This window comes from Mauremys reevesii, unplaced genomic scaffold, assembly GCF_016161935.1.
Source record: "Mauremys reevesii isolate NIE-2019 unplaced genomic scaffold, ASM1616193v1 Contig81, whole genome shotgun sequence".
Lineage (NCBI taxonomy): Eukaryota > Metazoa > Chordata > Testudines > Geoemydidae > Mauremys > Mauremys reevesii.
In genome coordinates, this window is record NW_024100897.1 from 278,376 (window position 1) to 303,448 (window position 25,073).

Sequence of the window (25,073 nt, forward strand, 5' to 3'; positions counted from 1 at the left end):
GGACTCTGCTCCCTCCCTGGTTCTGTGGAACCCGACTCAGTTCTGATCCAGATCCCGGTTCCTATGAACTCTTCCCCACCCCCCAAAGCAGTGGGACTGATCCAGATGTGGTGAAGGGGGGCTTGGCAAGGTCAGAGCCTCCCCACCCCTCCCCGAAACAGCTCTGCCAGGCCAGATGGGACTTTCCCACAGGGGTGGGGGTGGTACTCTGTGAGTTATACCTCCTGGGGGGAGGCTCTAGTTACCCCTTCCCCCAAGGTCCCCACATGCCAAAAGCCTTAGTAGGAGGGGATGGGGGAGGACGGTCCCAGGCAAGGAGTCAGGACTTGTGGGTTCACATCCTGGCTCTGCTCCTGACTCTCTGCATGACCTTGGGCCAGTCCCTGCAGCTAGCTCCGTGCCTCACTTTCCCCATCTGTAAAATGGGAAGAAGTGTCTGTCCTCTCCCGGTCTGTTCCGACTGAGAGCTCTTCAGGGCAGGGACTGGCGCAATGGGGTGAGCCAGCCCCAATCTCAGCGGGCACCTTGAGACCCAGCAATAACCTCTGAAGCAAGGAGCAAATTATTGGGTTGCCTTAATATTCACTTCCCAGCTTGGGGGGGGGGGCAGGTAAAGCTGGAGTTTGGCCCAGAAGCCCCTCCCCCCACAATTTTCCTGTAGGGCAGAAAGCAAATTGCCCAGAGCTGGACAGCTTGGGGGGGGGCATGACGAGTGGGGGCTGATCAGTGGCCAGGCCTGTGGGACAAAAGTCAGCACCCCTCCCCTAAAGGAACCTCCCCCCAGCAGCAACCTCGGCTGTAGTGTCCCAGCCCTGCTGCCTGGTTAATATTCCAGAGGGATCTGCCCACCCCTGGCCACCACCCTGGGGCTGGAGAAGCCAGGGGCTATTTTTAAGGCTTTTGTTTGGGGGGGAGGGGAAGATGGGAAAGCCAGAGAAACCAATGCATGACAATGGGAAGTTCCCCCCCAAACACTGTGCCCATCTTGGGGCATTGGTCCCCTCCACCAGGGGGTGCAGTGGGGGAGCCCCCCATGCACACATTGGCGTGGGAGGGGTGCACCGCCTCCCCAGCAGATGGGGGAGGGACAACCCCCACAACCAGCTTCCTCCTGCAACATCCCACACCCTCCTTCTCCTCGCGGGTGTGTGTGTGTGTGTGTGTGTGTGGGGAGACCTCCAGGGACCCCCACGATGACCCCCCCATACTCAATTTCCTCCCCCCGAAGCAATTACTCCCACCCCATCCGCCAGCAAATCGCCATTTTATTATGAAAACCCAGGGCGAATTTGATTTGGGGTGGGAAGGGGGGGGCATTTGCAATTGAGGGACGGGGACTGAGATCCTAGATGGGGGCGAAATCCAGGAAATGACATTAACCTGGGGCGGAGGTGGGGGGCTGGCACGGGAGTGAAATTGACAACGTGGCGAGGAATCGGGAGGCTGAGCATAGTAACAGGTTTTCTGTCCCCTCCTCCATCCCCCGCCCTCCATCGCCCCCTCGCTCTGGGGCTCAGCCCCACCGAGAGCGTCCCCCCGCCCCCCGCTTTATTTCTTTCCCCCCTGCCCCACCCAAATCGAGGGAGGAAGGTCAGCAGAGGCGGGTCAGCGGGGTGCACTGGAGCCATGGACCGAGCCCGAGATCCGGGGACCCTCTCCCCCAAACCCAAAGGGGCTTTCAGAGGCGTGCGAGTGCCCTCAGTACCCTCCGTCCAGAGGGCCCGCAGAAGGGCCCCTAAAGTGGCAAAAAAATGTAAGGTATAACTAGGTAAGTGACATTTATTGGCGCTATTGCACAATCCATGTCGGTTTTACTGACAAAACCGTGAAGTCATTATGATACATCATAATGCTATTGGCTACATCAGCTGTCCGTCGGTCAGTTTCAAATTTTAGTTGGACCCATTCAAAGAATGTGTATTTGTGTTCATAATGGCGGTCAGCGGATAAATGTTATTAATTTAGTTGTTTAGTTTTTTATTGTTTCCAGCGCGAAGCGTGCTTTGTGATGTCTAAGAGAGGCGTATAAGAGCAGAGCTAGTAAGCGAAAGGCAGCAAAAGATGCGAGAAGGAACTTAAGAAAATTCCAAAGTTGTCAACGTATTTTGCGCTGCAATCCAGCGTACAGGCACAGGCACTTGAAGCGGACAGCGCTAGCAGCGGCGAATCGTATCCAGAAGTATCCAGAAGTGCTTCAAGTGAGGTCGAAGGTGAAGCCAGTTGTTCTACCAAACAAACTGTGACAGATATTCCAGCTGCTGCCGGGAAAGAAGTATCTGAATCTGAACCACTGACTGATGATCCAGGAGATTGGCCGTCTATAATATCGGACAGGCAAGTGTGTGACATTGTTGCATGTGGCCCACCGCAGCAGAATTAAAGTTACAAATTTCCATTTAACGAGGAAAGACGGAGGTTCACAAGTACTCATTTCTATCGAACCATGGCAAATGGCGAGAAAATAAGGCGTTCATGGTTAATGTACTCAGTTCAGAAAGATGCCATTTTTGTTTTGTTGTAAATTATTTGGCACTGGCGACATACCGCTACGTGGTGGAACATCTGCTTGGAAAGCACTGTCAAAAGACTTCAGCAGCATGAAACAGGCAAAGGTCATCAAGACTGTATGGTGAAATGGTTTGACCTTTGGTCAGGCATAGTAAACCGTACATCTGTTGACCAACTCGAATTGCAAGCTTTTCTGAAGAAAGAGATTTTGGAGAAATGTTGTCAAGCGCATGGTTAATGTCGTTATTTTCTTGTCGAAAGAAACTTGGCATTCGGATTGAGACATGGCAAGGGGGCCGAATCCTTCCCAGGGCTGACACGACTCTTCCCCGCACCATGGAGTCCCTTCCCCATTTTCTGGGCGTGGGGGAAAGGGGACGAAAGCAGAACCAGCGCCCCCCTTCCGGGTAAGGGGCAGGATCAGGCCCCTCCCCGCTCAAAGGTGAGGCCGCCCGGTTTCAGCCACACTGGCGGTCAGAGGGAATAAAGGCGCCCACACCCCATTTTAAGGGTAGCCAATCAACACCCCAGTTGGGATTGGCCCCAGAGGTGGGTGCTGGGCACAGCTCTCCCCCACCGATGGTTGGCAACAGCCCTCACCCCTCCCTTATTAGCCATTCCGCCCATAGGCGGCAGGTTTGTATAATTTTTGGTGGGGCCCAAAAGGTGGTGCCCCCCCGCTCCCGCCCTGTAAGCCGATATAAAATGAAAGCTAAAATGCGTCAGTTCCACAAGCTTACAAGGGTCAATTAAAAGTGGAAAGTCAGAAGCAGCTCTTGCCTACTTCTATATACAGTATTATTTTTTGTTGCATATTTTGTGATGAAGTTGGAATGTTCTTAATTTTTTCTCTGAATTCTGTGTGGGTGCATCAGTTTCCCCTGCATGTTTCCAACTGAATGTGTTGTGGACAAAGAGATCAGGTGGCCTCCTTGTCCAGAAGAGACACAGAGGCCAGAGGAGAGGATTGTCAGTTTGGAGCTGGCTGGGGGAAATTGGGAGAGACCCAGAACTTGGTTCTGGGCTCCCCACCCCCAAGATGGACCTGACAGAGGGTTCTGTTTTCCTGTACCAACAAGCTCTGTTTAAACTGTGTTCCGTCATCTAATAAACCTTCTGTTTTACTGTCTGGCTGAGAGTCACATCTGACTGCAGAGTTGGGGTGCAGCGACCTCTGGTTTGCCCAGGACCAGCCTGGGCAGACTCACTTTGGAAAGGTGCATGACGTGGAAGGGCATGCTAGATATGCTCGAGTCAGACCCAGGAAGGTGTAAGCTTCTTGCCCTGGAGACAGTATGCTCCGAGAGAGGAGGCTCCCAGAGTCCTGACTGGCTTTGTATGGAGTTGTTCCAAGCATCACCAGCATTCCCTTCCACACCGTGCACTTCCCAGAAGTCCGCACAGGCACTGACACTCCTCCTCCGGCCTTTGTCTCTTTTCCAGGCATTGGGAGGCCACCTGATCTCTGTTCTCCAACACCTTCAGTTGGCACCTTGCAGGAAACTGATTTGGAAGAAATGAAGTAAAAGCTGCCCCAAACCGAGCTTGAGCACTCCTGAATTTTGAGGTGTTCAAATCCCACCAAGGAAGGCAGGTGCTACTTCCACCTGGGGTGGGAGAGGCTGTGGGCTCCATGGGGGCATGGCAGCAACTGTCTGGAGCTGCATGTGGAGCCAGATCAACGGCTGGTCTGAAGTGGCACATTAAGCGGTTTGGGGTTGGAGAAGAGGTAGGGAGTTTCAGGGGGCAGTCAGGGACAAGGAGCAGGGAGTTGGATGGGGCAGAGAGAGGTTGAAGAAGGGCAGTCAGGGGACAGGCAGCTTGGTGGATGGCATGGAGTCTAAGAGAGGTTTATCAGGGGACAGGTAGGGGAGTGCGGTCCTGGGGAAGTTGGGTGGGGTCTCAGGAGGGGGCAGTTGGGGACAAGGAGAAGGGAGGCTTAGATGGGGGCTGAGAGTCCCAGAGGGCAGTTAGGGCAGGGGTCTCGGGAGGGGTAATCAGAGACAAGGACCAGTGGGGCTTAGATAGGGGTGGAGGTTCTGGGGGCAGTTGGGGCAGGGCTCTGGGGAGGGGGCAATCCCAGCGCGGACAGAGGCTGGGATTCAAGGGGCTCTGGGCTGCTGGCGGCAGCGGGGATCCCAGAGCCGCTTTAAATCCCAGCCCCGGCTGGGAGTCAGAGAACTCTGGGCTGCCTGCAGCCCGGGGCCCAGAGCCTTTTAAATCCCAGCCGAGGCAGGGAATCAGAGGGCTCTGCGCAGCTGCCCGGCTGCAGTGGCAGAGCCCAGGCCCACCCAATCTCAACCGGCTGGGATTTAAAGGGATCAGGAGCTGCCTGCAACCTTGTGGGAGCCCGCATGCTTCCTGAAAAAACTCAGCCGCGGCAGGGAGTTTCAAGGGCTCCTGGGCTCACAGCGGTCCTGAGGCAGCCCAAACTTAAATCAGCCGCGGCTGAGATTTAAAGGCTCTGGGCTCCCGCGCGCGGAAGCCCAGAGCCTCTGATTCCCGACGCGGCTGGGATTTAAAGGGCTCTGGCGCTGCCCCTGCAACAGCGGGAGGCGCAGAGCGCTTTTAAATCCCAGCCGCGGCCGGGAATCAGAGGGCTCTGCGCTGCCTGCAACGCGAGGGAGCTCAGAGCCTTTTAAATCCCAGCGCGGCCGGGGAATCAGGAGCTCTGGGCTGCCTGCAACAGCAGAGGAGCTCAGAGCCTTTTAAATCCCAGCCGCGGCCGGGGAATCAGAGGGCCCTGCGGCTGCCCGGCTGCAGTGAGGCCCAAGAGGCCTTTAAATCTCAGCGGCTGGGATTTAAAAAGGGCTCTGAACTGCCTGCAACCCTGTGAGGAGCCCAGAGCCTTTTAAATCCCAGCGCGGCTGGGAATCAGAAGAGCTCTGGGCTGCCTGCAACCCGGCTAACATGAGGAGCCCAGAGCCTTTTAAATCCCAGCCGCGGCTGGGAATCAGAAGACTTTGGGCTCCTGCTGCGACTGAGCTTGCCCAGAGCCCTCTGATTCCACTGCAGCGGCTGGGATTTAAAACTCTGGGCTTCGGCAGCGCACAACCAGAGGAGAAACCTAGCTCCAAATATTGCTGGAGCAGGCCCTGTCTGTGAATATTCCTGGGCTAAAGCCCCAGGAGCCCATATAAGTCGGCGCCCATGATTCGCCCATCCTACCATCTTGGAAGGATACATATGAAAAAATGTGTCCCCTCGCCCCGATAAAGCCCGTTACATAAAGATACGTATGGGGTCTGTCCCAATCTCTTGTCAGAGCTGTTCTGTATCTACATCTACACCCTGCCCCTCCACCTCCCACTTGCGGAGGATCGAGGCCTGCCCAGAGCTGGAAGAATTATCCACCCTCCCCACTCCAGAGATTACGGTACTCAGGGTATTGCCCCCCACACACACCAGAAAATACTTTGCAGTAGGAGCGGATCGCGGGGTGCCGGGCAGGTGGCTGTCTGCTGCCCACCGATCAGACGCAGGGGCGCCCCCTCCTCCTACCCATTCTCCCGAGGAAGAGGGTTGGATGCATCCCTTCCTGCCAGCATCTCTGCTAGGAAGCATGTGTGCCCGCCCCCTTTCCCTCTCCCGGGACTGGCGCAAAACGATCCTGTCTGGGAAAACAGGAGGAGGAAAAAACACCAAACAGATGACAGGCCCCCATTCCAGATCTGAGCAGGCGCTGGGAGGGTGTCCATATTTCCAGAAATCTGAACGCTCTGCCGTTCCCATCTCCCCCAACCCTCCCTCTTTCCTGACCCCCCCGCTCACCTCACCCCCGCCCCTCCCCATCTCCTGCAGTTTAGCACGAATTCAAAGCCAGAGAGGTCAATGGATCGGTTATTTACCGGGGGCTGTCAGATCTCACCAACCCCCCAGGCATACACACCAGTGGAGAAACAATCCAAGCCAGTGACTTACCTTTGCGATCAGCCTCCGGTCTCCTTCCAGCGGGCTGCTCCATTCAGCTGGTCTATTCCCTCCGGCTCGAAGGCCATTTCGCTTTCCTTGCCCCCGCCCTCCCCCACAAGGTGTTAGGAGATCGGAGCGAGCGATGGAGACCGGCGGGCAGCGTCTGCCGAGCTCGGGAAGCTGGATTCGGGGTCGGCTTCAACCTGGCGCGGATCAGCTCCAGATCCTCTGCCCTGCAGTGTGCAGGGGCAGGGGAGAGGGGTGTCCTCGGGTGGCTTGTTTTTCCTCCCCGCTGGATGCTTCTCCAAACGGATCCCCCCCACAAAAATACAACAGAGGAAGGGGAAAAATGGTCAAGCCGGCTCCCCCTCCGAGATAACCCCGACCCCCCAAGCACCCCGGCTCTCAGGAGGTCTCCGCCGGGCGCCCAGTCGCTCAGCGCGGCGACGGGGTGTCTCTGGCTAGATCCACGCGTGACAGGCAGTCCGGGCATGCTGGGGAGCCAGCGTGCGAAAGCGAGATCAGCCCCGCCAGCCCTGCCGCGCACGCATATGGGCTGCTGCGGGGTGAGAAGGGACCCCGCAATTCCACGGAGCGGGGGGAGGTTCGGGGGCGTTTCTCGGCAACCTTCCTCCGGGGGTCCCCGTCTCCGGGACCTCGCAGCCGCTGGGCTCCTCCACCGTCCCCCCAGCGCCGGGAAGGGGGCGCAGCGCAGCGCCCCGCTCTTCCGCCCCCTCGGTAGCCCCGCGATCGGTGCCTCTCTCCGCCGCTGTAACTACAGAAACGCATGAACCGCTCCAGATTTGCTACTTTGGCTGCACTGAGCACGCGCGAACTGAGCATGCTCAGTAACCTCACGCTATCGCCGCTACTCTCTGCCCTCCGCTTCTACTGGCGATTTGCCGCCTTCTCTTTGGGGCGTTTAAAAGGCTCCAAGGGCAAATCGCAGCGGAAAAGGCTTTGCCGGGGTCTGAGCGGGGACAGAAATTTACTGGGCAGGGGGTCAAGCTGCAGGTGGCGAAAGCGGGAGAGGCTGAAGGGGAAAAATCGGGGTGGGGTGATGGCTACCCAGTTAAGCCGGGGAACGCTGCGAGACCCTGTGCGAGGACCAAACCCCATTTAGGGAGGGGAACAGTGGCCCCCCTCAGGATGAGCCACCTGCTGTGCTCGCAGATCTGGGGTGTCGGGGTTGCAGGCGGGGGCTGGCTGTTTTCAATTCTGCTTCCTGTCAGCCCGGGCAGGGGCAGAGTTCACTGGGGCACAGGTCTTGAGGCACCTGCAGCCCAATTCCCAGACTGTCAAAGCTCAGACACATGGCGCCTCGATCCTGTACAAGTGCTGCGGGGATTCTGGGAGGTTCATTTTAATTTAATTTTAAATGAAGCTTCTTAAGTGCTGCGGGGCTGTTAGCAGGGAAAGTTTCGGGGGCGGCATTTGGCTCGGTTGAGCTCCGCCCCATGCCTGCGGCAGATCCCGCTGGTCGGACTCCCTTGGACCTTTTCTGGATGCCACTAAAAATATAAAAATCTGCTTCCCCGGTGCTAATTTACTGCTACAGGAGTCTTGATGCAGTGAAATAATTTCCCTATATTCCATCAAACTCTGCATCACATCTCTTGAGTATTTAAAAGAGTATCTCATAACTATTTGTCTATGTAAAGTATCAGAACAGTTCACAAATTTTAGGATTGCCTTTTGCTGCATTACTCTTGCCTGTGAATCCAGCTCTTACAGTCCCATGTTCACACGTCATTGCTTGTGTGTAGAAGCTGATTCACAAATATTCAGTAAGTGTATTATATGGTCTCACCCTACATCGTTCCCAAGGGCAAAAATCTTCTGTAACAATGAAGGCTTGGGCTGATGACCAGTGGCTGCAGAATTTTTGGATGCATCTTTGTGCAAAACTCACCAAAATGAAAGGTGCACTGACAGTGGAGAAGAAAAAACAATTGCACTATGGGGAGCTGCAACAACAGATTACTTTCTGTCAATCAGTGGTCTTTCTCCTAAACTAAGGTGAATGGATTTCTTTAATGTAAATAGTCACAGCATATGGTTAAATATTTTATGATCAATATCCTGTTAAGAACTCAGCAGTCACAGATAATACCTGTCTTCTTTGAAAACCAGGGCACATTATCCAGTCTTTTCCCCCACCCCAGCACAACCAAAACTGATCTGAGAAAAACCTTGCATAAAGCAGTTAATGGAGGTGCGAGACATACCTACTTCCTTGGTGACAAGCTTTAGGCAACACCCCATCCTCACTCACACCCACCGTAGCAGTAGGACAGACTTCTAGTAGTGAAACCCTGATTGATATCTGATTGATATCCAAAATACCGAAGCAGACAAATTAATTGTCAGCCCCCTGAAGGAACACCACCCATAATAAGAAGTGATCAGCTCCTATTATCTAGCCTAAAGAAATTCCTTCAGTCCTCGGTTTACCCATAAACAAATCTAGTGTTTTCCCATGAACCAATTCAACCAATTGCATATTTTCTCTACCAAACCATTTCCTCCCTCTCAATTAAGAATTCTTATGCGTGCATAGACCCAAAGTATGCCTGATTTAGAATCATAGAATAGAATCATAGAATCTCAGGTTTGGAAGGGACCACAGGAGGTCATCTAGTCCAACCCCCTGCTCAAAGCAGGACCAATCCCCAACTAAATCATCCCAGCCAGGGCTTTCTGAAGCCTGAGCTTAAAAATCTCTAAGGATGGAGATTCCACCACTTCCCTAGGTAAAAACATCTACTCCTGACAGAATCAAGATTCTGAGTTAAGAACATCAATGCAGACTCACGAGTTCAAGCTTCCTGGAGTGGGTGAGTTCCCTCATTTTATCTCTCTGTTTCCTTTTCTACCACAGGTATTAATCTTTAAGAATGTAACTTATTTTATTTAGGCTCTCCTTGTGATGTAAGGGTGATGATAGGGACATGCTAAATCTGGGACACTCATCCAATAGGTCAATTTGGCACATTAGCCAGGAGGAAGCAAATTGTGAGCATTTTCGACCACAAACCTCATCCCTCCAGATTTGCAACCATCCCTGGACCAGTGACAGCAGCACAACCATCCCCAGACCAGTGACAAGTGCATAGGCAGCCAAGTCATTGGAAATAATCAAGGAGGAAGCCAGTGGAAAAAATGAAAGGGGCCATTCTGGTTACCACCTTGGGGTCAGGGGCATGTCCTGTACCCCCAAACCTTACCTCACTTTTCACGTATTCACACGCAAACAAGGGAAAGTGCGTGCCTCAATCATCCAATAGGTCAATTTGGCACATTAGCCAGGAGGAAGCAGATCGTGATGACCGTTTTAGGCGCCAAACCTCATCCCTCCGATTTTTCGGCCCAAAAACTTGCAACCATCCCTGGACCAGTGACAGGTGCACAACCATCCCTGGACCAGTGACAGGTGCATAGGCAGCCAAGTCAATGGAAATAATCAAGGAGGAAGCCAGTAGAAAAAATGAATGGGGCCACTCTGGTTACCACCTTGGGGTCAGGGGAGTGCTTTGTACCCCCAAACCTGAAATTCCTTTTCACGTATTCACACACAAACAAGGGAAAGTGCATGCCTCACTCATCCAATAGGTCAATTTGGCACATTAGCCAGGAGGAAGCAGATCGTGAGCGTTTTTGACCGCAAACCCCATCCCTCCAGATTTGCAACCATCCCTGGACCAGTGACAGAGACACAACCATCCCTGGACCAGTGACAGGTGCATAGGCAGCCAAGTCACTGGATATAATCAAGGAGGAAGCCAGTGGAAAAAATGAAAGGGGCCACTCTGGTTATCACCTTGGGTCAGGGGTGTCCTCTGTACCCCCAAACCTTACCTCCCTTTTCACGTATTCTCACACAAAAAAAACCAGTGAAAGTGCGCGCCTCGATCATCCAATAGGTCAATTTGGCACATTAGCCAGGAGGAAGCAAATCGTGAGCGTTTTCGACCGCAAACCCCATCCCTCCAGATTTGCAACCATCCCTGGACCAGTGACAGGGGCACAACCATCCCTGGACCAGTGACAGAGACACAACCATCCCTGGACCAGTGACAGGTGCGCAACCATCCCCGGACCAGTGACAGGTGCATAGGGAGCCAAGTCAATGGAAATAAGCAAGGAGGAAGCCAGTGGGAAAAATGAATGGGGTCACTCTGGTTAGCACGTTGGGGTCAGGGGAGTGCTCTGTACCCAGAAACCTTACCTCCCTATTCACATATTCACACACAGAAAAGTGAAAGAGCATGCCTCAAGCATCCAAAAGATCAGGGTTCAGCAACCTTTCAGAAGAGCTGTGCCGAGTCTTCATTTTGTCTCTCTCATTTAAGGTTTTGCATGCCAGTAATACATTTTAATATTTTTAGAAGGTCTCTTTTTATGGCTATAATATATAACTAAACTATTGTTGTATATAAAGTATATAAGGTTTTTAAAATGCTTTAGAAGCTTCATTTAAAATTAAATTAAAATGCAGAACCCCCCAGAACCCTGCAATAGGTCAGTTTGGCACATTAGCCAGGAGGAAGCAGAATGTGAGTGTTTTTGACCACAAACCCTGTCCCTCCTGATTCGCAACCCCATGGACCAGCCGGCAGCAAGTCCTGAGCAGGAGCCCAGATGGTTACGTTGTGCGGCAGAAACTGCAACTGGTTGCAAAATGGGAGGGTTTCGAAATGTGTCGTCGCACCTTGGGGCAGGAGGGTTGGCAGCACATCTGGGTGATCCTGAGACCGCCAAAGCAGGGGGCAGGTGAGGGCCTGTCCCCTCTTCCCCACCTAGGGCAGGGCCTGATCCCTCCCGGGGATTCTCCACAGCCAGGGCGAATCCGGCTTGAGGGCACCTCTATCTGGAATGGGAGTGTCTGGACGGGGGGCTAATCTGGTTTGAATTCGCCCTGTTAGCTAATTCAGATTATCTTCCCCGTGTAGACAAGGCCTTCACCCCCCGAGTTGGCACGCTCTCCACTGCCCTTGGGAGATGCACGGGGGACTGGCGGCATCAGGCTTGGGGGGCAGGGCAAGTAACCCGCTCTCCTGGCCGGTCCCTTCAGGTAATGGCTGCTCCACGGCCCCCTGCCCAAGCCTCAGCGGCTCCCTCTCTTGCAGACGCCGAGCCGGGACCCCGGGATGGCAGGCAAGCAGGGGTACAGTGGCACCTTCTGCCCAGAGGGCTCTGCCAAGGCCCAGTGCTTCAGCCCAGGCAGCGCGGCGAGCCTGGCTCCCTGCAGCCCTGAGCGCGGCCTCTTCTCTTCGCCCGCGGCTGAAGCTCACTGGCTGAGCTGCCCGGCACCGCAGGCCCCATCCCCGACCCACGAGAACCTCACGCTGGAAGAGCTGCTCACCCCTGTCATGGAGAAGCTCAAGTACCTGCTGAAGAAAGCAGAGGATTTCCAGACATACCTGCTCTACAGGTGTGGGGGTGGGGGCGCCTGGCACTGGAGGGGCCTGGCATGTGGGGATGTGGGGGGGTGACTGGCAGAGGGGAGGGCACCTAGCCTGGGGGCAATGGGGAGGAGGGTGTATGGCAAAGAAGTGGGCCAACAGTGAACAGGGGACAGTGGGGAAAGGGATTGGTACTAAGGGGCAGTAGTGGTGGGGCAGTGGGGAAAGAAGGGGCTGGCATGAGGGGTAAAGGTGGGGGCAGTAGGGGAGGAAGCCTGGCACAGAGGGCAGTGGGGAGTGAGGAGCTGGCATGGGGGCATCGGTGGGGGCAGGGTTAAGGGAAGCCTGGCACAGAGGCAGCAGTGGTTGGGGCAGCCTGGCACAGAGGCAGCAGTGGTTGGGGGCAGTGGGGAGAGACAGGGCTGGCATGAGGGCAGAGGTGGGAGTGAGGTGAGGGGAAGCCTGGCACAGATGGGGCCGTGGGAGAGATGGGGCTGGCAGGGGGTAGGGGTGGGGGCAGTGTTAAGGGAAGCCTGGCACAGGGGCAGTGGGAGAGGGGGCTGAAGTGGTGGGGGCAGACGTAGGGGCAGCTTGGCAGCAGGGTGGGGGCGGTGGGTCAGTTCAGCTCCACCCCATCCCAGGCAGCTCTGTGTGCTGAAGGGAGGGGTCCAGGTAGCACTGAGCTGGGCAGAGCGGCTGATGCTGGCGAGGAGGCTGGGAACGCAGGGGAGGATGGACCCAGGATGGGTTGGAGCCCGCACTGGATCAGACAGTGCTGGGCAGGATTAATGCCCGACCAAGCGGACACCCCCCTCACAGCATCTCTCAGCCAGTCTACCATGCACAGCTCCTGCTCTGGGCAGTGCCATGCCGGGATTCCAGCTGTCCTGCTGAGGGGCCAGGTTCTCATCTGGGCAGTACCCCACATGGTGGGGAGGCCATGCCCCGCAAGGGGTCTGCCCTCCAGGGGAAAAGGGGAATTCACCTGTCACCTCTGATCTGACCCAGCCGGGAGCGGAGGTTCCAGGAGCCACCTTTGCCCGCTGGAAGAGGCCGGTCTGTATCAAACAGGAGCTGTGGGTGCCCAGCTCTCTGCCAGGGGGCTTGTGGGCACCCTAAGCCCCAGGGCAGAATGGGGAGTGGTGTTGGTGCGGTACCCCCTGGAGACGCAGAACTCGCAGCTCCCCAGGGCCAGGAGTGGGCTAGTGAGGAGCCAGGGAGCAGTAGGGGGCGCTCTTGTCCTGCAGTCACTGCTGACCCACATGCCCCATCCTGGCGCTGGGGCCCTGTGATTCAGGGGGGGGGTCTCCACTTGCCGTCGGTGCCAACGAGCCTCCTCTGGCCCCTCGTGACCGGGTGCCCGCTGCCTTTCCAGCAGGGACAGGATGCCGAAGGAGCAGTTTGCCAAGGCCGTGCCCACCTTCCTGCAGATGTGCCAGCCCTACTTCGAATACCTGGAGTCCACCGCCCGCAGCTACAACTCTGGCCTGGGCGCCATGCAGGCGTCCGTGCGCAAGAGGGTGAGTGAGCCGGGGTGGGCTCTGATGCCTGCATAGAGGTTTGGGGGGGAGTGGGGTGCATCTGCCCCACATCAGGGACAAAAGGTCACCTGCCTTCTCTACACTCCTGGTAAAGGTGTCTGATGGGGTGGAGGAGGCTGGGAGTCAGAACTCCTGGGTTTTACCCCCAGCTCTGGGAGGGGAGTCTAGTGGTTAGAGCAGGGGTGCTGGGAGTCAGGACCCCCAGCTCAGAGCTAACTGACACGTACCTTGGATGTGACGTTGTCATGCATTTGAGTGCAGGCTCCAGGAGCAGAACCGAAGGCTGAGGGTGATATACTGGGCCAGAGGGCATGGGGCAGTGGTGGTGGTGGGGGCATTGTGCAGGACGGGGGCTAGGAGTTCAAGGGGGGGCTAGGTAGCTGGGCATAGTGTGGGGCGGGGACGGGGCAGGGCTTGGCTGGGGTGTCGTCTGGATCACTGTTGGGTCCAGCCCCGTTGAATGTTCTCACTAACGAAATGGGGGAGGGGCTCCAGCCCCCAGTGCAGACCAGCGAATAGTACCTGTCCTCCAGCCAGGCTCTGTTGGGGGGTAGAAGGGGCCAGGTTACCAGCCTGCCCTAGACACGCTGGGCCGGGATGCCTGGAGGCCGGTGGCTGGCAGGACCCAGGAAGCTGCCAGCGGGCTCAGTGACTTGATGAGGGGTGGCAGCCCTCCTGGGAGTAAGACCAGGAAGGGGACTGGGCTGCCCATCCTGGGAAGGCTTCCTTGTGACTCCTCCTGCCCCTCACTGGGAACACCCGGGGGTGGGGTGTTGTGCTGCAGCGGGGATTGGGTGAGGGGATTGGAGGGATGCAGGTGGGGATGGGGGAGGGGATCCCGTAGGATTGCTGCAGAGGGAGGGGACCGAAGGAGGGTGTTGTGCTGCAGGGGAGGGGGGATCAGAGGGATGTGGGAGGAAATTGGAGGGGTGCTGTAGAGGGATGGGGAGGATCGGGGGTGCTGTGTGGGGTAAAGGAGGGGGAGATGGATTAGACCCTGTCTGCCTCAGCACAAGGCTGGCTTGGAGGTGGAGGATGGTTGTTGATGGGGGCAGGGGGTGGCTGTAAGGAGTTGTCAGCTGGCAGGCATTCGGAGGGCGTTGGCATTATCACCCAGGCACACTCCCCGCAGCACAAGGCAGGGCGGTTTCCCCTTGGGGGAGAAATCATGACACAGAGTCTGGGGAGTCCCTCAATGGAATTAATTTATTGTCTCTGCCCCAGTCCTGGGGCAGAGGTGGGCACAGTAGCATTCAGGGCAACCCAGGACCACAGCCCTGCGCCAACTCTTGATGCCCAGGAAGCAACTCTGCCCCAAGCACTGACTCTTGCTGGAGAGACCCAGGCTGGGACCAGACTCCCCTGCCACTTGCAGCAGCTCTCCGCGAAGCATGGGCACGACAGTGCCACCAGCAACACGCAGTGTGTCTCCCAAGGCTGAACACTTACTCGCACGCAAAGAGCATCGGGCTGTGTAACAGCACCCCCTGTAGCTATTGGCATAATAGCATTTACCGTGGTGCGCACTATGTCAGAGGTGGGCAAACTACGGCCCACGGGACTGTCCTGTCCGGCCCTTGAGCCCCCGGCCCCTCCCCTGCTGTCCCCCTCCCTCGCAGCCACGCCGCGGCGCATGCAGTGCTCTGGATGGCGGGGTTGCATGCTCCTGCAGGGCAGCGCAGCAGCGTGTCTAGGTGGCACAGTGGCCGCACATGCTGCTCTGAGTAGCATGGCAAGGGGGCCGGGGCCGGGGGGGTTGGATAAGGGATGGGGGGTTCTGGGGGGAGTCAGGGGACAGGGAGCAAGGAGCGGTTGGATGGGGCAGAGGTTCTGGGGGGCGGACGGGAGATGTGTGTGTGTGGGGGTGGTTGGATAAGCGTGGGAGTCTCAGGGGGCAGGGATGTGGATAGGGGTCAGGGGATGGGGAATGAAGGGGTTGGATGGGACAGAGGTTCTGGGGCGATCAGGGGACAGGGAACGGGGTGGTTGGATCGGCGTCGGAGTCCCGGGCGGGGCCTGTCAGGGGGCGGTGGTGTGTATAGGGGATGGGGCAGTCATGGGACAGGGAGCAGGGGGGTTGGATAGAGGGTGGGGTCCCGGGGGTGGTTAGGGGCGGGGGGTCCCAGGAAGGGACGGTCAGGGGACAAGGAGCAGTGGGGGTTGGATGGGTCAGCGGTTCTGAGGGGGGCAGGAAGTGGGAGGGGCTGGACAGGGGGCGGGGCCAGGCTGTTTGGGGAGGCACAGCCTTCCCTACCCAACCCTCCATACAGTTTTGCAACCCCAGTGTGGCCCTCGGGCCAAAAAGATTGCCCAGCCATGCACTGTGTGCTGGGAGCTTCCCCAATGCTGGGCTGGCAGGGCCCAGCTCCGAGGAGGCAGCGGTAGGATGGCGAGGGGTTGACGCGCCTCTCCCCGCAGATGAGGTGAGCGCCGTGCTGAAGCTGGATAACACCGTGATGGGGCAGACGGCCTGGAAGCCTGTGGGCCAGCAGGCCTGGAACCAGACCTTCGCACTGAAGCTGGAGAGGGTGAGTGCGTCGGGCCCTGCTGCTCCAGAACGCTGGGTCTGGTCAACGGGCAGCCATGCACGCGAATCAGATGAGCCTCGCTGAGGGAGGTGGAGCCAGGAATAGAACCCAGGAGTCCTGACCCTCAACACCCCCCCACCCCCCCGCTGTAACCACTGGACCCTACTTCCCTTCCAGAGCCAGGGATAGAACCCAGGAGTCCTGGCCCTCCGCCCCCCCGCTCTAATCATTAGACCCCACTCCCTTCCCAGCAGTGGGGATAGAACCCGGGAGTCCTGACCCCCAGCAGCCTGGTTGCTGCACTGCCGGGCTCCAAGCCTGGTAAGTGAACAGAGCTGGGCTTCCAGTGCTCAGCTGCTCTGTCCCCCCGGACCCTGTGTTCTTAAGCGCATTAGGGCACCTGGTTCCGACATGGACCAGCCCTGATTCTGCTTCCAACATTGTCACACTTTGTAGTGTGGACGGGCCCTCCCCCAGCCCGAAGTGTTTAGCAGGGCACAGCCAGCTCCCGTCCGCACTCCAGCTCTAACCGAGTTGTAGTCGCGCCCCCCCACTCCAAAACTCAGCTGAGCCACAGCAGAACAGCTAGTGGAAGGGGTTAAAATGGCCCCAGGTCAGTGGGAAACTGTTAACACTGGAACCTAATGATGGCACCAGTGCTGGGAGCTGTTTTACTGCTGGACATTTTAGCCCAAATATCCAGCTCCTTTGGGGGGGGGTTGTGGGTGGAGCTGCCAGGTAGTGGGTGGGGCTTCTGCACTGCCTTGCCCCCCACCCCCAGCTGCCCCATAGCCCTGGCTGGGGCCCTGGGGCCTCTCTCACCCCTGGTTCTGTCCCCCAGGCACGGGAGCTGGAGATCTCGGTGTATTGGCGGGATTACCGCAGCCTCTGTGCCTTGAAGCACCTCAAGCTGGAGGATTTCCTGGACAACCAACGCCACGAGATCCACCTGGACCTGGAGCCCCAGGGCACCCTGCTAGCCGAGGTGATGCCTGCGGGGGGCGGATTCGGGATAACAGGGAGGGGGAGCAGGCCCTGGGGGGAAGGAGTGGGGAGCAGTCCTGGGAAGGGGGGAGCAGGGAACAGAACCCAGGGTGAGGGGAACTGGCCATGTCCCCTTCCCAACACCCATCAAGGTAAATTCACTGGCGGGGGGGAAGCCCCTTGGCCCCTGGACTCCTCCATACACGGCCAGTCACCCCATGGGCTCGCTGGAGCGGGGCCTCTGCTGGCCCCACTGCACTGGGGGGTGGGAGCTTCCCCATAGCCCCCGGGGAACAGAGCAGTGTTGGGGGAGTGCAGTGACCTCACCCTGTCCTCGCCCCCCCTCCGGGCCCAGCCCCTCACCCCGGTCTCTTGCCGCCCCAGGTGACCTTCTTTGACCCTGTCATCGAGCGCATCCCCAAGCTCCAGAGGCAGAAGATTTTCTCCAAGCAGCAAGGTGCAGTCTCGGGGGGAGATGGGGACAGGACCCAAATGCAGGGCCCACGCCCCGGGGTGGGGGGTCCTGCATGAGCTCCCCAGCCCAGAGATATGGGTGGGCACCGGGTGCCAGCCTGTGTCCCCCTCCCCCATTGGGAGCTGACACTGCCCCATATCCCCATTCCTCCCTGTGGGGGTGGGCTCTGCCCCCTATGCCCCTCCCCTTTCCTTGGGGGCTGACACTGGGCTCTGCCCCATATCCCCCTAGGGGACGGGCACTGGGCACTGAAGCCTCTTGCTGCTGAGGCTCCAGGTTCGGCTGCATTCCCAGCCCTAAAGCAGATCTGGGGGTGACTGGAGGTATGGGGGGACCAGTCCCACCGTGACCTTTGACCCCCAGGCAAGGCCTTCCTGCGCGCCCGTCAGATGAACATCGACATCGCCACCTGGGTGCGGCTGCTGCGGCGCCTCCTGCCCACCACCAGCTCCACTGGCGCCTACAGCCCCTCGGCCCACGTGCCCACCGGGCCCGGCTCTGAGGGCCACCACGGCCTGGCCAGGTGAGCCCCTGGGGGTCCCTGGGGCAGCGGGAGGAGTGGGGGGCTGGAGCTCACCGCACCTGGCATGGCCCCCTGGGGGGCTGATTCTGCCTTCGCTCTGGGGGGGTTGGGCAGTGCCCCCAGGGACAGCCTCCCGCAATGGAGGGATAGAGGGACAGGCCCCACACCCCCGGCAGGCTGTCCAAGCTGCCCCCCAGAGGGGTGATGGGGGGGCCCAGATCTGTGGGGCAAGAGCCCAGATACTGCCAGGAGCCTGGGGGTGCCTCACCGCCCAGCTGTGGAAAGGGGCAGGAGGTTTGCCCGGCCCGCCCCACAAATGCTTACAGGGGGGGATCACAAGGGGGCAGCTACCTCTTGTCGTCAGACCCACCAGCCCAGCTCCAGCTGCTCCGGGGATCTGGGGGGAGGGGACTATGGGGGGATCCCTTGGGTCTTCCCCTCTGACCCCCGCCTTCCCTGCCCCACAGAGACTTCTCCATCGAGAAGCTGAACCTGGACATTGATAAGCCGCAGCAGGAGCGGCCAGGCCAGCCGGCCGATGGCGGGGAGCGACCGGAGAGGGGCGCACTGGTAAGACTCCCCCTGCCACGGGCGGGGCTGGTCCTGTCCCTTAGAGCAGCTCCAGGCAGCTGGGGGTTCAAGGCGCCAGCCCGGTGCCTAGAGCAGCTCCCGGGGAAGGCGGGGATGGGCCGGGTCCCCGGCGCCAGGCAGCAGTGCCAGACCCAAGGAACCGCCCACACTAGGCTCCAGCACCAGCTATGGGGACCCAGCAGCCCACACCCAGCCCCACGGGGAACCAGTGCCAGACCCCGGGGCTCCCTGCAGTCAGAGCCCAGGGGAGGGAACGGGCCCCCTGCCACCAGCGACTGGGGACCCGACTCTCGCTCCCTCCTGTCTGCCAGGGCTGCCATCAGCTGCACCCAGAGTCCATGGGGATTGTAGATGGAGATTCCCTGCCTCATGGCTGGGCCCCTCTGTAGCCCAGTGGGGAAGGTTAGGCCCTGCTGACCCCCGGAGCTCACCCCTCCAGCCTCTGGCACCACCCAGTGCTGCCATGGGATGGTGCTGCCATCTCAGCTCCCCCCCTACACCTGGTGCAGCGGGCAGTGAGGGGGCTGGGTGAGCACCTGTCTGCCTGACCCCCCACCCCCGTCTGTCCCCCAGAGCCCGTAAGTAGGAGATGAGGAGCTGGTGCTGGGAGGAGACACCCGAAGGCCTGGGAATAGCGCACTGCACAGGTGAGGGACCCCTGCTCCCATGCTGCCCCCCATCTCCCCCACCCATGCCTGCCCAGCCCCAGAGACCACAGGGTCCCTCCCAGCCCCATTTGCTGTCCCCCAGCCACTGTCCCCCCACGCACCTCACTGGAGGTTGCCCCCAGGGCAGGGGGGGACCCCTTCCCCCAGCCCTGCTCCAGCCTCCCAGCCACTCCGGGGACAAGGCTGGCAACAGAGCCCCACCCAGCTTGATACCTGCCACATGCCAAGCCCCTCCCCCACCTGCTGACCCCACCCCTGTATCACTGGCCCCTCTCCCACCTGCTAGCCCTGCCCCTCCATCACAAGCCCTTCTCCTGCCCGCTGACCCAGTTCCTCCCCCACTTGTCCCTAGCCCCACCTGCTGGCCCCACCCCCACTTCCTGCCTTGCCCCCACACCCACTTGTCAGTCCCATTCCTGCCCCCAGAGCTGCCTCTTGGGACCCCTGCTGGCACTGTCACCCCATCCCCACGGGGTCCCACCCTGTCCCCCTCAGCCTCCACCAGGGGCTCTCACTGCCCAGAGCTGACTGACAGAGGGGGTCGGGCTGTGTGGGGGGCAGGGGTGAAGCGAGCAGACCCTCCCCTCCTGGGGCCCTTCTCTCCCCAGAGGGGGTGGGGATTAGGGGGGCAACATTCGCAGTCCCCCTTGCTCAGGGTTGGGCCGGGGGAGGGGTAAGGGGACTCCCTGCCCCATGGTGCGCAGGTCCCTACCCGCCGCACACCGGCTGCCAGCCGCAGCGGTGCCCGGTTCTCACTCTGCCTCTGCCCCCCAGGACGACGCCTTTGACGCTGGATGACTTCAGGTTCCTGGCCGTGCTGGGACGCGGGCACTTCGACAAAGTGAGTTTTGGACCCAGCCCCACCCGCGCCCCTTCCCCCAGCCCCTCCCCCCAGCAACCCCCCAAAGATTCCCCCCCACTCATTCAGCTGCAGCCCCCACCACTGTGTCTGTGGCGGGAAGTCTAAAGTGCGCCCCACCCAGTCCAGGCCCTTCCCAGCAGACAAGTGATTTGCACCCAGTCATGCCACAAATCCTTGCCAGAGCTGGGGAGAAAACCCAGGAGTCCTGGCTCCCAGCCCCCTGCTCTCACCACTAGACCCCACTCCCCTCCCATGAGCCCTGGCCCCCAGCTGCAGTGCGGCCCCTAACGCCGGCTATGTGTGGCTGCAGGTGCTGCTGTCCGAATACAGCCGCACAGGGGAGCTCTACGCCATCAAAGCTTTGAAGAAGGGGGACATTGTGGCACGGGACGAGGTGGAGAGGTGAGTGCCCGGCACCCCCCCACCCCCGGTGCCATGGAGATCCAGCCAGTCCCCTCTGGAGACCCCTGCTGGGGGCAGAGGGGCTGGGGAACCGTCTCCCTCACCCCACCCCTGCCTATGTCCCCCCTCCCCCGCAGCCTGATGTGCGAGAAGCGGATCTTCGAGACGGTGAATAGCTCGCGGCACCCGTTCCTGGTGAACCTCTTCGCCTGCTTCCAGACGCCCGAGCACGTCTGCTTTGTCATGGAGTACACGGCCGGCGGCGACCTCATGATGCACATCCACACAGACGTCTTCACTGAGCCACGGGCCACGTGAGTGCGGGGCAGCCACGCGCCAGCCCACAGGGCCTTGCTGGCAGTCCCAGCAGGCCTGGAACCCAGGAGTCCTGGCTCCCAGCCCCCTGCTCTAAGCACTGTACACCATTCCCCTCCCAGAGCTGGCCTGGAACCCAGGGGTCCTAGCTCCCAGCCCTGTGCTCTAATCACTAGACACTGCTCCCCTCCCAGAGCCAGCCTGGAACCCAGGAGTCCGGGCTCCCAGCCCCCTGCTCTAATCACTAGACACCGCTCCCCTCCCAGAGCCAGCCTGGAACCCAGGAGTCCTGACTCCCAGCCCCCTGCTCTAACCACTAGACACCGCTCCCCTCCCAGAGCTGGCCTGGAACCCCGGGGTCCTGGCTCCCAGCCCCCTGCATTAACCACTGGACACCACTCCCCTCCCAGGGCTAAGAATGGAACCCAGGAGTCCGGGCTCCCAGCCCTCTGCTCTAATCACTAGACACCGCTCCCCTCCCAGGGCTAAGAATGGAACCCAGGAGTCCAGGCTCCCAGCCCTCTGCTCTAACCACTGGACACCTCTCCCCTCCCAGGGCTAAGAATGGAACCCAGGAGTCCTGGCTCCCAGCCCGCTCTTTCTCCCGCACTGGGCTGGGTTTGCTCTGTATGCAGAGCCAGCAGGGAGGCGCTGTCCCAGCACAGGCTATAGCATTGACACCCACCCCCACCTCTATCATCCCCTGCAGGTTTTACACCGCCTGTGTCGTCCTCGGATTGCAGTTTCTTCATGAGCTCAAAATAGTGTACAGGTAAGAGACTCAACGGGGGAGGGGGGGAACATTCCCTTGTCCAGCATGGGTCTCCCTGCTCTGCACAGCCGGGAAGGGATTTTGTGCATAGCTGGGAATAGAACCCTGGAGTCCAGACTCCCAGCCCTCCCTGCTCTAACCACTAGACCTCAGTCCCCTCCCATAGCTGGTGATAGATCCCAGCAGTCCGGACTCCCTGCTGTCCTGACCCTCGCACCCTCCTTCAGGGACCTGAAGCTGGATAATTTATTACTGGACAAGGAGGGTTTTGTGAAGATCGCAGACTTTGGCCTGTGCAAGGAAGGTGGGTGCTGGGCACAGGGCAAGGGATGGGGGCAGGGCTACCAGGGGCAGTTACGTGTGAGTGTCAAGATACTTTGCCACTGGGGCCCGTTAGGCAGCTGGGGGTCTCTGTGCCCGTTCCACCTGCTGCTGCAATGCAGCCACCTCTAGGGTGCAACATAGAAGCTGCTTATATGAGGGTGGCTCACCCAGTGCTGGAGTGCAGCCACTGCCGTGGGGGGACGTGGCAGCTGTAGGACTCAGAGGGGACGCAGCACTTTGGGACAGGAAGTGAAGGAGAGGCGCGTATCTGGCTGCAGGGGGATGGAAGCACCGTGCCCCTCGCTGAGACGCTACCTCCACTCCCTGCAGCACAGTGCCCCCTGCTGAGCCCCCACCCCACCCTCCGCAGCGCAGCGCCCCCAAGTGCCACACTGGAGTATTGGGGCCAGCCCTGCCTGAGGGGATAGCACCCCCTGCTGAGCCTCCACCCCCTCTCTGGGAGCTCTCTCCATGCACTGACCCTGCTTAGCTTGGGGGCAGTCGAAGGGGGGATAGTGGGGGCAGGAGCCTTGGTGGGTCTGTGGCCTCCAGGGAGCTGGGAGGAAGCCCCGGGCGTAGCCCCCACTCTACGAGGGGAGGGGGTTGCTCAGTGCAGTAGGGGGACTCCAGGGTTGAACCCTTTCCCGTTCCCGCTCAGGGATGGGCTACGGCGACCGCACCAGCACGTTCTGTGGCACCCCCGAGTTCCTGGCGCCCGAGGTGCTGACAGACACGTCCTACACCCGTGCCGTGGACTGGTGGGGGCTGGGCATTCTGGTCTACGAGATGCTGGTGGGGGAGGTGAGTCGGGGGGCAGGGTCTTCTCATGGGCCTTCACATGGCCACCCCAGGGCTGGTGGGGGGGGGGGACGGCTGTTGGAGGGGCAGGTAGGTGGGGGAGGGGCCAGAGTGAGGACTAGTTCAGAGGGGTGCTCCCAGCAGGGAGGGGGTGTGGCTTGGGCTGGGGGAGGGGCTGGGTCTCACGCGGGGGGCATGGGGTGGGGGGCACTTGGTTCAGGGTGGGGGACTGGGTCAGGACTGAGGTGCGTGGGCTCAGGCCAGTGGGGTTTGGGGGGGCGCTTGGGGCAGGGTGGTGGCAGGTTTGCACTGGGGGTCGCTCTGAGCTGGGAGGACGTTGACCTGCCCCCCGGCTCCCCCCGCAGTCCCCATTCCCAGGCGATGACGAGGAGGAGGTGTTTGACAGCATCGTGAATGACGAGGTGCGGTACCCCCGCTTCCTGTCCACCGAGGCCATCGGCGTCATGCGCCGGGTGAGTGCGCCAGGCCTTGACCCCATCACACACACGCCAGGGCTGGGCCAGAGAACAGGGCAGCTCCCGAAGGGCCTGTTGGAGCAGGGGGTGGGCTCTGGGGGGAGGGGCCAGATGCCGGGGGAGGGATGGGCACCGAGGGGAGGTTGGGGCCCTGCCCCCCGCATGGAGCAGCTCCTGCCCCTCCAGCATATGGCTCATCCGGTCAAGCCATCCACATGCTCCAGGGCTCTGCTCTGGGTGGGGATCAGGAAGGGTGGCTCAGTGCAGTGTCTGTGTTCCCCTGGGGATGGAGAGTGGGCGTGAGGGGTCTCCAGGGATGGAGAGCAGGGGCAGGGAGGGGTTCCTGGGGATGGAGAGTGGGGTGGGGGAAGGGCGCTGGAGGGTGACTGTGTCTCTGTCCAGCTCCTGCGCAGGAATCCGGAGCGTCGCCTGGGCTCCAGCGAGCGGGACGCCGAGGACGTCAAGAAGCAGCCATTCTTCAGGGTCAGTCCCCACCCGCATGTTAACCCCCCTCCTTCTTCCCCAAACATCCTGCCCTGCAGCCATCCCCCCACTCCAGACAGAACAACCCTCCTCTGCAGCCCCCATCCCTGGCTACAGCCTGGCTCCTGCTGGGATGCCCCCTGTGGATGCTGGCACGGCCATGCCTGGCTCAGCCAGCAGGAGGCGATGCCCCCTCTCCCCATATCCAGGATGAAGTGCAGCCCCCTTGGACTAAGATCATGTTAGACAACAGCGCCCCCTGGTGCTGCACGGGGGCATTGCAGCAGGGGAGAGCGCCCCCTGCTGTGCCTTCCATCCTGCAGCTGCCTTCTGCTGCCCCAGGTTTGGCCAGGGCCAGTCTGGCCTAGCCTGGTGGAGGTTCCCAAGGGCAGGGCTAACTCCCAGTCTGGCTGCAGCCACCCCCACTCGCTCACTGCTCCGCTCCCCCCCCTCAGGTCATTGACTGGGAGGCCCTGCTGGCCCGGCGGCTCCCTCCCCCCTTCGTCCCCATCATCAAGGGGCGTGAGGACATCAGCAACTTCGACGAGGAGTTCACGGCCGAGGCGCCCGCGCTGACGCCGAGCCGCGCCCGCTCACCGCTGCCGAGCAGGAGGCCTTCCGTCATTTCGACTACCTCGCGGACACCTGCTAGCCCAGGGGAGAGCTGGGCCGCGGGAACGGACGGAGGGTTTCCCACCAGCGCCCCCTGGACTCTGAAGGACTCACTGGGCGGGGAACCTGCCCGGATCCGTGCTCGGGGGGCAGTTTGGCTCCAAGGCTACAGAAGCAAGACAGGGGAGGTGGATCTCTTGGAGTCCCTGCCAGGGACTGCTGCCCCACAACCCAAGCAGCCCCGTCTGAGCCCCCGGCTGCCCCCTCTGCCCGTGACTTTCTCTTGGACCACTGTAGTTTTGCCAACAAGCGGAGAGGGGGAACTCAGCGCTGGCCCTACCCTGGTTCCTACCCCCAGTCTGAGTCTGGCCCTGGCGCTGCCGTGGGTGAAAGGCCAAGTCCCACTCCCTGCTCCCAGAGGTGGGTGCAGTGAGAGGAGGGGTCTGTGCCCTGCATCCTGGGTGGGGGGAGGATGGGCACTGAGGGGAGGTGGGGGCAAGCTCATGGGGGTGGGGAGCTGCTGGTCCCTCGGGGCAAGTAGGGGCCACCCTGAGGGCAGAGGAGCGGCACCCAGTTGGGTCCTGGGAGAGGACTGGTGGCCAGGTCCCAGAAGGGTGCCCAGGAGGGTCCCCCTCCCAGCCCTGCCATACAGTGACCCACCCCCCTGCCCCTCTCTGAGGCCCTAGAAACCTCCCCTGAGCTAGGGGGCTTTATGCCCCGCAGGCCCTCATCCTACCGCAGCTCTACCCAGGGTTCATCTGCCCTCTGCCCATGGCTCTGGGCCCATCTGCTCCCCCAGGGCCAGGCGAAGGTCAGCCTAGCCCTTTGCCTGAGGGCTCTGCCTCATATCATGGATCATCTGGAGCCAGGTGATGCAGGAGCTGGTGAGGGCAG

The 25,073-nt window shown here is 60.1% G+C and overlaps 1 pseudogene; it reads left to right on the plus strand.

Annotated features, from left to right (window-relative positions):
• The first annotated feature begins 11,117 nt into the window (after window positions 1-11,117).
• On the plus strand, window positions 11,118-24,572 carry LOC120394868 (annotated as a pseudogene).
• The last annotated feature ends 501 nt before the right edge of the window (window positions 24,573-25,073 follow it).